Here is a 13591-nt window from a genome sequence, read left to right as displayed (position 1 = left end):
CCTGTTCCCTATTGGGAACAGGATCACATCACTAATGCAGGTTGAAACTGTGTCCACCTGCCCATCAACAGATGTCACTAGTGGTTCAGGGAAAATGGCCTCATGGGCCAAATTGGATCCTCTTGTGTGCCATGATTGACCTAGAGACCAGAGGTTCACCATCCCTGATCTAGAAATTAATAACAGTTTCTAGTTAGGAATGAGGGAGCTGAGCAGAAGATCTGAGTGCCCCATTTACCACAACAAGTTTATTCCTATTTTATTCTGATATGATTTTTTTTGGTGAAGATTGTCTGAAATACTGAAGTATAATCAATGCTGGTGTTGCCCAGGTAGTAGACACTGTGCATACCAACATAGCCCAGAATCGGCTACCTTGTTTTTTTGTAAATAATCTGGATAAAGGCCCGTGTGTCCACAGACAGTTGACATTTTCCCACCTTTAGCTACTGTTCCAAATTGCCCTGCTCTCCCAGGAACTGCTCTGCCATTGCCCGAAGAAATGAGGTCTTTTGTTGATTCCTGTCAGTGTCTGAGCCTTTCTTTTATGTTGCTGAGGGTAGAAAGTGATAACCTGGAAATAAATTGGTCCCTATACACTACAGCTGTAAATGCTACAGAAAGATTTGCCACTTCCAACAGGAGATGAATTTTTATGGGTCTTTCATTGCATTCAGGTCGGTTTGATTTCCACAGCCTGGGGAGCTTGGGTAAGAGATAGTCTTGCTCATGTGGTACTTTTATTCTCTAAATTTGAGGCTGCAATAGTTTGGAGAAGCAGTGTTTGGAGTGTTTGGAGAAGCAGTCTGCAGTGTTGTTCTCATTCTATCATGGTTGTTAAGGTGTGTGTGGGGTATCGAAGGAACCTTGTCTGACCCTCAGAGAAATGCTTTGTTGTGGCTTTAGCACAAGCCAGAGGGTGGTGCCTTATTTCTTTATTGCTTTATTCCTTTGTGACTACTATGGAGAGCAGAAGCACAGAAGAACTTTCGGTATCTAACAAACCCTTCTTTCATTTTTCTTTTGCAGGTGCTAAGTACTTCAGCTAGTCTTATTTATTTATTTATTTATTTATTATTAAATTTGTTAGTTGCCCATCTGGCTGGATGTCCAGCCACTCTGGGCGACGTACAAGATAAAACAGTATATAAAACAATTAAAATTTGACAACAGTAAAAAAACTAGCCCATCTCAAACGCCTGCCTAAAAAGCCAAGTCTTCAGGGTCCTGCGGAAGCTCATTATAGACGGGGCATGGCGTATATCACCTGGGAGAGAGTTCCAGAGGGTGGGGGCCACTATTGAGAAGGCCCTCTCTCGAGTCCTCACCAGCCTAGCTATTTTGACTGGTGGGATCCAGAGAAGGCCCTCTGAGGTCGATCTTGTTGAGCGGCATCCCTGTCGATGCTGGAGGCGCTCCTTCAGATAGGCTGGGCCACAACCGTATAGGGTTTTAAAGGTTAAAACCAACACCTTGAATTGGGTTCGGTACACAACCGGTAACCAATGCAACTCCTTCAACACAGGAGTGATGTGATCTCTACGGCGGCTGCCTGCAATCAGACGCGCCGCTGCATTCTGTACCAGCTGTAATTTCCGAACCGTTTTCAAGGGTAACCCCACGTGGAGCGCATTGCAGTAGTCTAGGCGAGTGGTGATCAGGGCATGTACCACCGGTGGGGGCAGATGATTGGGAAGGTAGGGGTGTAGCCTCCATATCAGATGGAGTTGATACAGAGCTGCCTGGCTCACAGCTGACACTTGAGCCTCCTTAGACAGCTGGGAGTCAAGAATGACCCCCAGGCTACGGACCTGGTCTTTCAAGGGCAATCGTACCCCGTTAAGCACCAGGTCTATATCTCCCAGCCTTAGATGTTAAAGAGCACTGGAGAAAGGATAGAACCCTGTGGCACCCCACAAGTGGGGGGCCAGGGATCTGAAACCTCTTCTTCCAATGCTACTCTTTGGTATCTCCCAGAGAGGAAGGAATGGAACCACTGCAATACAGTGCCCCCAATACCTAACCTCTTCAGGCGATCCAAGAGGATACCGTGGTCGACGGTATCAAAAGCCGCTGAGAGATTGAGGAGGACAAGGAAGGTGCCTTCGCCTCTATTCCATGCCCTTCTCATATCATCTACCAAGGCGACCAAGGTTGTTTCAGTCCCATGTCCCAGTCTGAAGCCCGACTGAAATGGATCCAGATAATCTGCTTCTTCCAAGTGTGCTTGCAACTGTTTAGCCACCACCCGCTCAACTGCCTTGCCTAAGAATGGCACATTTGAGACTGGGCAAAAGTTGTTCAGATCTTGAGGGTTCAAGGAGGACTTTTTTAAAATTGGTTTTATTAATGCTTCCTTGAGCACTGATGGCATTATTCCCTTTTCAAGCGATGCATTTATCATCAGCTTGATCCTCTCTCCCAGTCTATCTTTGCAGCTCATAATGAGCCACGAAGGGCAAGGATCAAGTAAGCAGGTGGTCGGCCTTAGAGTTGAAAGCACCTTGTCCACTTCATCAGAAGGAAGAAGCTGGAACTGATCCCACACCACTGAAGCAACACTGTTCACCTCTGGCTCACTCTCTGTATCCACAGTGACCGGAATCTCGCTTTTAATACGATCGATTTTATCTGCAAAGTGTTTAGCAAACTCATCACAGGAGACCTTATCTTGTTCCATTGGTTCCGGAGCAACTGGACCGACCAGGCTCCGGACCACTTGGAATAGTGTCCTGGGACAGCACTCTGCAGATGCAATAGAGGCAGCATAAAAATCCTTTTTTGTTGCCCTTATTGCCACATGATAGGCTGCAGCAGCAGCTCTAACCAGTGTTCGATCGTCCTCAGAGCGAGACTTCCGCCACCGGCGCTCTAGCCGTCTCACCTCCCACCTCAGAATACGTAACCGTGGGGTAAACCACGGCGCCGTCTGAGTTCTATTCAGGGGGAGAGGGCGTTTTGGAGCCACTCGGTTTAGTGCCCCGGTGATTGCGGCATTCCAGCCCTCCACCAGGGCTTCAGCCAAGTGGCCGTGTGCTTGCTCCAATGTATCCCCAAGCGCATTCAGGAATCCATCAGGTTCCATCAACCGCCTGGGGCGGACCATCTTAATGGGTCCTCCTACCCCACAGTGGGTTTGCGGCAGTGAAATGTCCATCCTCACCAGGTAGTGATCTGACCATGACAAGGGGGTGATGGATGTATCCCCAATTTTCAGACCACTCCCCTCCTCTCCCGAGACAAACACAAGGTCGAGTGCATGACCGGCTACATGGGTGGGACCCATTGTAATAAGGTGCAGCTCCCAGGAAGCCATGGTTTCCAAGAAGTCCCGAGGTGCTCCAGTGAGACTGGCCTCTGAATGCACGTTGAAGTCCCCCAATACCAGAAGGTTTGGGGACTGCACCCGTACATCCGAGACCACCCCCAGCACCTCAGCCAGGGATTCCGTCGTGCAGCGGGGTGGATGGTACACGAATAGAATCCCTAGACTGCCCTTTGGTCCTGACCTCCAGTACATGCAATCTGCCACCTTGGTCTCATAGAGTGGGGGTCTGATGAGAACCAAGGACCTTTGATAAATAACCGCCACTCCCCCTCCCCGACTCCCGACCCTCGGCTGCTGTGCATACGAAAACCCAGCCGGGCACATGGCAGCCAGAGTAGGAGCAGAAGCTGCATCCAGCCAGGTTTCCGTAATACATGCCAGGTCTGCGCCCTCATCTAATATCATATCATGAATGATGGATGTTTTTTGGGCAACAGACCTGGCATTACACAGCAGCACTCGAAGGTCAGAGTATGGAGGCAAGCATCCCCCAGCCACCTTTTGGTTCCGTGCAGGTCTGGAACGAGGGACAGATATTACGCATCTCTCTCTGGTTCCTCTTACCTGACATGACCTGCCCCTAGCTCCCCACCAGCATCTGCCACTCAGCCTCGATATACATTGGCCCCCCACCCCTTCCCCCCCACCCCCCTGTGAGCAGCACATGCCCCGATATCAGCCTTTGCCTCCGTTAAACCGACTTCCCAAAGAGTGGCGGGATTGAATAGCAGCACCGCAAAGTTCTTTTAAAAAGCCTCCAACTAAAGGGAGGCGACGCTGCTCCGCACAGAGTAAACCCACTGGGGTTAAAGCCAGTCTTGTTTAGTAAGTTGGGGGATGGCGAAAATAAAATACAAGTAAGAGCAGTCCATGATTGCTTCCTTACCCTTGGATCATCATGACAACAGGCTGGACTTCCTTGATAGGAGAAAGGTGTTCTTAAATGTTATAAAGCAAGCACTTTGAGTTGTACACACATTCCCATTCTGAACTGGAAGATACTACCAGCTCTGAAGAGCTGACTGTGATGCGTCCTTCCCTGGCTCTCCCTGTCAGGTTCCTACCTGCTCGTGGTTACTGCCTGTCTCTAGGCACCACCAGGGACTCCACCAGTCCGGACTGTCCTTTTTTATTGTTTCTCTCCCCGCTCTAGCACAGATCTCAACAGATCCCCCTGCTAAGCAACCACCAGTCACGTCCTAATACTAGTATTCCCAGAGACTCTGAATACTGGTATTGTTATTCTCTTCACCGCTGCCACCATTTGTTACAGTTCCCCTTCAGCCTTGGTCATTACCTTACCCTCCCTTCTGGTCTGTGAAACCCCAGCCAAGGATCAGGGCTTTGGTAAACCAAATTAAGTATTTATTAAAGATAACAAAGCTAACAAGATTAACAAGATTTCTTCTTAAGGCACATAAGCATATGGTTTTACTCAATACTAATCCGAACTCCACCTCCCTCCTTCTCTTTCCCTCTCCTGGCAAACCACTCTCTCAACCCCACCAAACAACCCACTCTTTCTCTTTTCCCCCCCAGATTCCACTCTCACTCTTCCTTTTATACGTTCAGCCATTTTAAACACTCAGCCAATCATCTCGCATTCTACTGCCCATTCACTCCCCCTCCTCTTTCACTCTACTTACCATGTATCTTCTAAACAACCAACACTTACCATATATACATTAATATAGGAACATCACATTTCCCCCCCCTTTAAACAACGGCAGAGTATTATTCCTGTTCCAGGATTTATACGTCGCGTTAACAATATAAACAAGTCTCTATGGGGAAAATGTCTTTCTTTGTCCCTCCGTCTGGTCACGTCACTGCAGTCCCAGCCACTTGCCTGGAAAGTCCATCGGCCAGTACATTGTCGTTGCCTTTTATGAACTGGAAGTCCACTTGATTGTCCTGTAGGGCCCAGGACCACCTCTGCAGCATAGTGTTATGGTTTTTCATAGTCTGCAACCATAACAAGGCCTGATGATCCGTAGTCACTGTGAATCTTCGTCCCCACATGTATGGGTGCAACTTGTTCAGTCCCCACACGACCGCTAGGCACTCCTTCTGGACCGACGAATAGTTTTTCTCCCTCGGCGTCAGCTTGCGACTCAGGTACGCCACTGGATGTCTGGTGCCTTCTCTCTCCTGCAGCAAGACGACTCCCAGCGCCAGGTCCGACGCATCTGTAGCCACGATGAATGGTTTCTCATAGTCTGGTGCTATTAATATGGGTCCTTGGCACAAGGCTTGCTTCAGTAGATCAAAAGCCTTCTGACATTCATCCATCCATACCACACACTCAGAACACTTCTTCTTTGTTAATTCATGCAAGGGGGTTGCTATTTCCCCAAAATTTCTCACAAACTTCCTATAAAATCCAGCCACACCCAGAAATGCCCTTACTTGTTTTTTGGTTAAGGGGATCGGCCACGCTTGTATTGCCTCCACCTTGCTCCATAAGGGGGTGATTTTCCCACTCCCCACCTTATGTCCTAAATAGATTACTTCCTTTAGTCCAAACTGGCATTTCTTAGCTTTTATTGTGAGGCCTGCTTTTCTTAAGGCCTCCAATACTGTTGTCAGGTGTTGGACATGCTCAGGCACCGACTTGCTAAAAATGGCCACGTCATCGATATAGGCCACTGCAAAATCTGACATGCCTCGCAACACAGTATTGATTAGCCTCTGAAATGAACTTGGTGAGTTCCTTAGTCCCATGGGTAAGGTCACAAACTCATATAACCCATCTGGTGTACTGAAGGCAGTTTTGGCTCTGGATTGCTCGTCTAGTTCCATTTGCCAAAATCCTTTACAGAGATCTAGTGTAGAAATAATGGTTGCTGCCCCCAATAACTCTAACATTGCGTCTACCCTAGGCATAGGATACGCATCTGGGACAGTAATTTTATTGATTAGCCGATAATCAATGCAAAACCTGGTCGTTCCATCTTTTTTTGGAACCAGGACAATACTTGAGGCCCAGGGACTGATGGATTCCCTGATCACTCCTAATTCCAGCATATATTCCACCTCCTTTTTGATCTCATTCAAAACTTTCCCATTCACACGGTACAGAACAGATCTGATTGGGGCATGATCTCCAGTATCAATGGAATGTATAACTATACTGGTTCGGCCAGGTTTGTTGCTAAAGAGATTCCTATAGGTTTTCAAAACTCTCAGAATCTCTTCTTTTACTTCCTCCTTCACCTCCTCTGACCATTCCACTTGATCTACCCCTCCTTTGTCTTTGCTTTCCTGTACCAAATCTGGAAGTTCAGGCCCACTTCCCTCAGGGAATAAGGTAACTTGCAACACCTGTACATCCCTGGTATGGTAAGGCTTCAACATATTTACATGAACCACTTTGCTTTTGTTTAATTGGTCTGTGGTGATTACATATGTCACTGTGTCAAACCTTTCTCTGATGGTATATGGTCCTTCCCAGTTAGCCTGTAATTTGTCATGTTTCCTGGGTATGAACGCCATAACCATATCTCCCACATCATACACATGTTCCCTGGCTGTTCTGTCATACCAGTAACGTTGCTTCTCCTGTGCTTGACTCAAATTCTTTTCCACTACCTCCATCATTGATGTTAATTTATTGCGGAATTCCAATACAAAATCTACTACAGTTGTTTTGTACTCTCCCAGGGTTCCTTCCCATGAATTTTTTAATAGTTCCAAAGGTCCCCTCACTTTTCTAGTGAACATGAGTTCAAAGGGTGAGAAGCCTGTTGACTCTTGAGGGACTTCTCTGTATGCAAATAAGAAGCATCCCAACCGTTCATCCCAGTCTTGTGGGTGATCTTGAACATAGCTTCTGATCATGCCCTTCAAAACGCCATTGAATCTCTCTGTTAACCCATTAGTGGCAGGATGGTAAGTAGTGGTCTTTAGATGTTTTAGACCACAACATTTCCACATACATTGCATCACTTCTCCCATGAATACACTGCCTTGATCTGTCAGCACTTCATGAGGGAAACCCAGCCTCATAAAGATTTTTAATAAAGCCTCTGCCACTACAGGGGCTTCCACGGATCTTAGTGCTTCTGCGTCTGGGTACCTGGTGGCAAAATCCACCACTACCACTAGATATTTCTTGCCATGCCTTGTGGGTTTGGAAAAAGGGCCCACCAAATCTATTCCCACTCTATAAAAGGGTTGTCCAATTATAGGAAGGGGCTTTAAGGGTGCCTTAGTCTTTACTCCACTTTTTCCCACCTTTTGGCATATTCCACAAGATAGACAATGTTGTTTTACATCTTTGGAGATGTTTGGCCAATAATAGTGTGCTGCCAATCTCCTCTTGGTCTTTTTTATTCCCAGATGTCCTGCACATGGGACATCGTGGGCTACCTCTAGCAATCTGCTTCTGTATTTGCTAGGTACTATCAATTGCTTCACTGGTTCACATTCATCCTTTCTCTCAGCAGGCATCCACAGTCTATATAAAATCCCATTCTCACACACAACTTGATTCCTCAGTTTGTCAGTGAAAGGAATCTGTTGGGTCAGAGCTTGTTCCTTTATCTACTTCAAACTTATATCGTTATGCAGCTCTTCCCTGAATTGCTCTACTTCTTTCGTATCAGAGACCACCTGATACAGTTTGTCTCCTTCAGCAGGCTTGCTAGTGGTTGCTATGGTGACCTGAGGCTGGTTAACAGATTCCACCCTGTTTGTTTCAGCCCCCCTTAATATGGCTTCTTTTTCTCTGCCAATTTGCTGTCTGGTCACTACATAGATCTTTCCTTGGGCTCCCATTACATCTCTTCCCCGTATTACTGGTTCTTGTTGCTGGGCATTAATGCCTACTTTATATCGGCTCTCTCGGCCTCTCCAAGTCATATCCACCAGGGCCACAGGCAAACTTTCTGGTTGACCCCTCACTCCTTGGATAGTCACAGTTTCCTGAGGTAATATTACCTCAGATTTTATTAAATCTGGCCTCAGTAATGTCAGAGCGGCACCAGTATCAAGCAATGCCCAATAATTTGCCCCTTGTACACTCACTTCCTCTCTCAGACTTGAATCAAGGTCTGTTACTTCTGTCCAGTTTATCTAGCAGAACTGAACCTTTTTCGCTGTTTCTAAAGCCTTGGGCTCTGTTTTCACTGTCCTTGTCTGAGCAGGATTACTAATGGGGTTGGCAACCTCACATTGAAAAAGGGAGGTGCCCCGGTCTACCACATTTGTAGCATAATTTCTCCTCACTTTTAGGGTACACAGATCCACTCTGGGGTGTCCTGTGCCCTTCAGATTTTACTGGAGGACTCACTCTCTGTGGTACCACATCCCTTCTGCCAGCATTATATGGTCTGGGTTTAAACTCTCTTGATGTTTTCCCCACCCAGCCAGTTCTATTGGAGGCGAAGTGATCCGCCATCTCTGTGGCCTCCTGCACCGATGTAGGGGAACGGTCTTTGACCAGGAGCCTTATTTCTGGTGGTAACTGATGGTATAATTGATCCAATATCATGAGGTTTTTCACCTCCTCCACAGACTGAGCTTTTGCACTTGTCAGCCATTTCCCAAATATGTCCATCAGTTTTGCCCCCAGCTCCACGAAAGACCTCCCTGTCTGTATCTGGCAGTTTCTGAAAAACTTTCTAAAATAATCAGGCCCCAGTCTGAATCTTTTAAACACTGCTTTTTTGAATTCAGCATAGGTGACGGGCCTGTCTGAGGGGAAATATTGGTATACCTCAGCCAATTCCCCTTTAATCAGGTTTGATAAATACTGCATGTATTTATCTTCAGGTAGCCCCCACAACTGAGCTGCTTTTTCAAAGGTGCTGAGGTAAATTTGAGGATCTTGACCAGGCTCATAGACAGCAAAGTCCTTTGGAGTAATTTTTATTTTTGCTCCATCTCTGTCTTTCCTTGTCTCCTCAGAGTGAAATTTCTCTCTATCAAATTTTAACTTTTCTACTTGTAATTCAGAATCCAATGCTCGTTGCTTCTCCCTCTCCTCAAACTCCAATCTCATTCTCTCAATTTCCAACTCCCTCTGTTTTTCCTTCTCTGCACCTTCCATCCTCAATCTCTCAGCTTCCAACTCTCGCTGTTTATCTTTTTCCTCCGCCTCAAAGACCTGCTGCTTTTCTTTCTCATCAGCCTCCCTCCTCAATCTTTCAGTTTCCAACTCATGCTCCCATCTTAACTTCTCTCTCAAATACTCTATATAAGCGGGATTGGTTGAGTATCCTTCTGGGGTCTCTTCTCTGACAGGTTGTTTTTGCTGGGCAGTTGCAAATCCTATTAGTGCTACCCTCAATTCATCTACCCCTTTACCCTTGTGAGGTAAATTAAATGTTATGCACTTCTCCACCAGCTCCTCTCTTTTCATTTTTATGTATTCAGCCATGGTGTTTGAGTTCACTCACTCTTTGCCACACACTCTTTGCCAGTCACTCTCACAAGAAATCTTGTTTTGTTATTTCTGTTTGCCATACCACTGTTCTGGATTCTCTAGTATTCGTATCTGGATTCTCTGTTGTTCGTATCCCACCGCTACTGACACCACATGTGATGCGTCCTTCCCTGGCTCTCCCTGTCAGGTTCCTACCTGCTCGTGGTTACTGCCTGTCTCTAGGCACCACCAGGGACTCCACCAGTCAGGACTGTCCTTTTTTATTGTTTCTCTCCCCGCTCTAGCACAGATCTCAACAGATCCCCCTGCTAAGCAACCACCAGTCACGTCCTAATACTAGTATTCCCAGAGACTCTGAATACTGGTATTGTTATTCTCTTCACCGCTGCCACCATTTGTTACAGTTTCCCTTCAGCCTTGGTCATTACCTTACCCTCCCTTCTGGTCTGTGAAACCCCAGCCAAGGATCAGGCCTTTGGTAAACCAAATTAAGTATTTATTAAAGATAACAAAGCTAACAAGATTAACAAGATTTCTTCTTAAGGCACATAAGCATATGGTTTTACTCAATACTAATCCGAACTCCACCTCCCTCCTTCTCTTTCCCTCTCCTGGCAAACCACTCTCTCAACCCCACCAAACAACCCACTCTTTCTCTTTTCCCCCCCAGATTCCACTCTCACTCTTCCTTTTATACGTTCAGCCATTTTAAACACTCAGCCAATCATCTCGCATTCTACTGCCCATTCACTCCCCCTCCTCTTTCACTCTACTTACCATGTATCTTCTAAACAACCAACACTTACCATATATACATTAATATAGGAACGTCACACTGACACCTGATACCTCTTGCCTCTGTGGGTGCCTACTCACCAGACAGGTTCATTCTAAACTCCATTCAAATCTTGTCTGATGCCCCTCTGGCTTTCAGCTCAACTTTCCCAGGACACTTCCTAGGAAGAGAGTAAGAAATTTGGTTTCCTGTAAAAAAGAGTTGGCTTGTAAACCCACATCACATCTCTATTAGAAGCTATAAATGACAGAAGATTTCAATGTACGTAAGTTTAAGACATCTTAACTTTAAAGTTTAAGCATCTGATTGTCCTGATGCGCAACCTATAGTCTGGACAAGAGGCTACTGTAAGGGCAGAATATGAAGAAACCGATTGGAAAGGATGTGAGACAGGGGTGTATTTTATCATCCTATTTGTTTAATCTATACGCAGAATATATCATATGGAAAGCGGGATTGGACCAAAATGAAGGAGGTGTGAAAATTGGAGAGAGAAATACCAATAATTTCAGATATGCAGACGATACCATACTACTAGCAGAAACCAGTAACGATTTGAAACGAATGCTGATGAAAGTTAAAGAGGAAATCACAAAAGCAGGACTACAGCTGAACATCAAGAAGACTAAAGTAATGACAACAGAAGATTTATGTAACTTTAAAGTTGACAATGAGGGCATTGAACTTGTCAAGGATTATCAATACCTTGGCACAGTCATTAACCAAAATGGAGACAATAGTCAAGAAATCAGAAGAAGGCTAGGACTGGGGAGGGCAGCTATGAGCGAACTAGAAAAGGTCCTGAAATGCAAAGATGTATCACTGAACACTAAAGTCAGGATTATTCAGACCATGATATTCCTGATCTCTATGTATGGATGTGAAAGTTGGACAGCGAAAAAAGTGGATAAGAGAAAAATCAACTCATTTGAAATGTGATGTTGGAGGAGAGCTTTGCAGATACATGGATCACAAAAAAGACAAATAATTGGGTGTTAGAACAAATTGAACCACTGTCACTAGAAGCTAAAATGATGAAACTGAGGCTATCATACTTTGGACACATAATGAGAAGATGTGATTCACTAGAAAAGACAATAATGCTGGGAAAAACAGAAGGGAGAAGAAAAAGAGGAAGACCAAACAAGAGATGGATTTATTTATTTATACAATTTATTAGTCGCCCATCTGGCTGGCTGTCCAGCCACTCTGGGCGACGTACAACATAGGCATATAATACCTAGACATTGAAAATCTAAAAACAATGAAGATAAAATCTAGCCCACCCCAAAAGCCTGCCTGAAGAGCCAGGTCTTCAAGGCCCGGCGGAAACTCATCATAGAAGGGGCATGGCGGAGATCATTTGGGAGGGAGTTCCACAGGGTGGGGGCCACAATTGAAAAAGCCCTTAAAGGAAACCACAGACCTGAACTTACAATATCTGAACAGAGTGGTTCATGACAGATGCTCTTGGAGGTCGCTGATTCATATGGTCGCCATAAATCGTAATCGACTTGAAGGCACATAACAACAACAAAAACAAATTTTAAAACTGTGTTCTTGCATTATTTCAATAGCATAGAAGCTGTAGCAGGTCATTTCTTCCTGGATAATGTGAGAATCATGGGAGAGGAATCCATCCAGATGATAGCATTAACACAATTTCCTCCTGTGCAATCCAGGGAGTCTTATGTTACTACATAGTTGTTCTGGAAGGAGCTGTGGCTCCTGTACTGCTAAATGAATATGAGCAGTGGGGCTAAGTCAGGGTAAAAGGAGTTTTCAAACTGTCCTAGGAACTCTCAATATATTAATAGCTACTCTGGAAGTAATTATAGCTTTCAGCAGGAGCCAGGTAACTGGGTAATTCCAGTTAAGGATTTGGGATCCAGGAAAAGTAGACCTGAAACTGAAGAAAAGCACTGACCCTTCACATTAAAAAAGATCAACAAAGCCAAGAGCAAAACAATACCGGTGATCTAACTTACAATGATAGTGAAGTTCTAAGGAGAAAGTTCAGTAGATAAAGTGAGCATTTTGAGGGCTTGGATAAGTTGGAAACTTCACATTCATCCTCAGATGAAACTGTGGAACATTCAGTTTGAAAGTGACTTCTCTGTTCAGACATGTGACTGACTCCAGTAGAAATGTCAAAAGATGTCTCTGGCTGAACACATGGTTCTGCCCATGTGATATGCCCACACTTGTCTTCATGGGTTTACAGCCTAGGACAGTTTTGAATTAAATTTTGTCACTGTGTTCTTGTGAAGCCTTACTTTGAACTCTACATATTAATCATAGCACTGGGAGCAATTTGAAAAAGGGAAGTTACAGAAAAGCAGCCCTTTCCCCCCATTCTTCCAGTGGTAGTTAGATTTTAATCTATCACAAGTGTTAGGGATCATATCAGCCACCTCTCAGGATAACTGGTAAAAGCTATTCCAGATATGAGTGTCATGATCTTCCCTCTCTAAACTTTGTTACCTGGCACAATCTTTGTAACCTTTTGGATACCAGGTACAGGTCTTCTTGTCCTTCCAAGCTTTTAATGACCATTAGATCTTTATTTGCATTTTATCCTGTTCACACTTAATTATTATTGTCTTAGGATTGGATCCAATGCTATCCCTACGCCTGTGCAGCCTCTGAGACGAGCTCCGTCCTGGATGAAACTTATCCAGTTTAAATTCAGTCAGAAGGCTCTTTTCTGACTGGGAATAATTTCTTCCGGATAAGGAAGAAACGTGAGATTTCCCACACAGCTTTGTTTTGATTGTTGGAGTCTGGAATTCGTCAGAATTGTCTGTCTTCCAGCAGCTCAGACAGAGCGAGGATTTTTATGCTAGCTCAGCTGGATAAGTGACCCGTTTTTTTTTACGGATTAACAGGCAAACATCCTCCTGTCTACATTCATCATTTTCTTATCTATACAGCTAAAGAGATTTGTCAAAGTAACAGCAATTGAGATAACCTAGGTGAGGTAAGACTTTCCTTTTTTTATTCACGGAACTAAGGGGGAAGAAAATATAAATAGCTTATCTTTTTTTTTATTGCAAAAAGCTGACATGGAAAATAGCAT

The 13591-nt window shown here is 44.9% G+C and overlaps 1 protein-coding gene across 1 annotated transcript in view; it reads left to right on the top strand.

Moving 5' to 3' along the window:
- CFAP58 (cilia and flagella associated protein 58) overlaps positions 1-13591 on the top strand; it is a 160971-nt gene that overhangs the window by 93386 nt on the left and 53994 nt on the right. The window lies entirely within an intron of this gene.

This window comes from Rhineura floridana, chromosome 7, assembly GCF_030035675.1.
Source record: "Rhineura floridana isolate rRhiFlo1 chromosome 7, rRhiFlo1.hap2, whole genome shotgun sequence".
NCBI classification, from domain to species: Eukaryota; Metazoa; Chordata; class Lepidosauria; order Squamata; family Rhineuridae; genus Rhineura; species Rhineura floridana.
The sequence above is the reverse complement of the archived record's forward strand: the minus strand, read 5'-3'. Positions and strand labels throughout refer to the sequence as shown.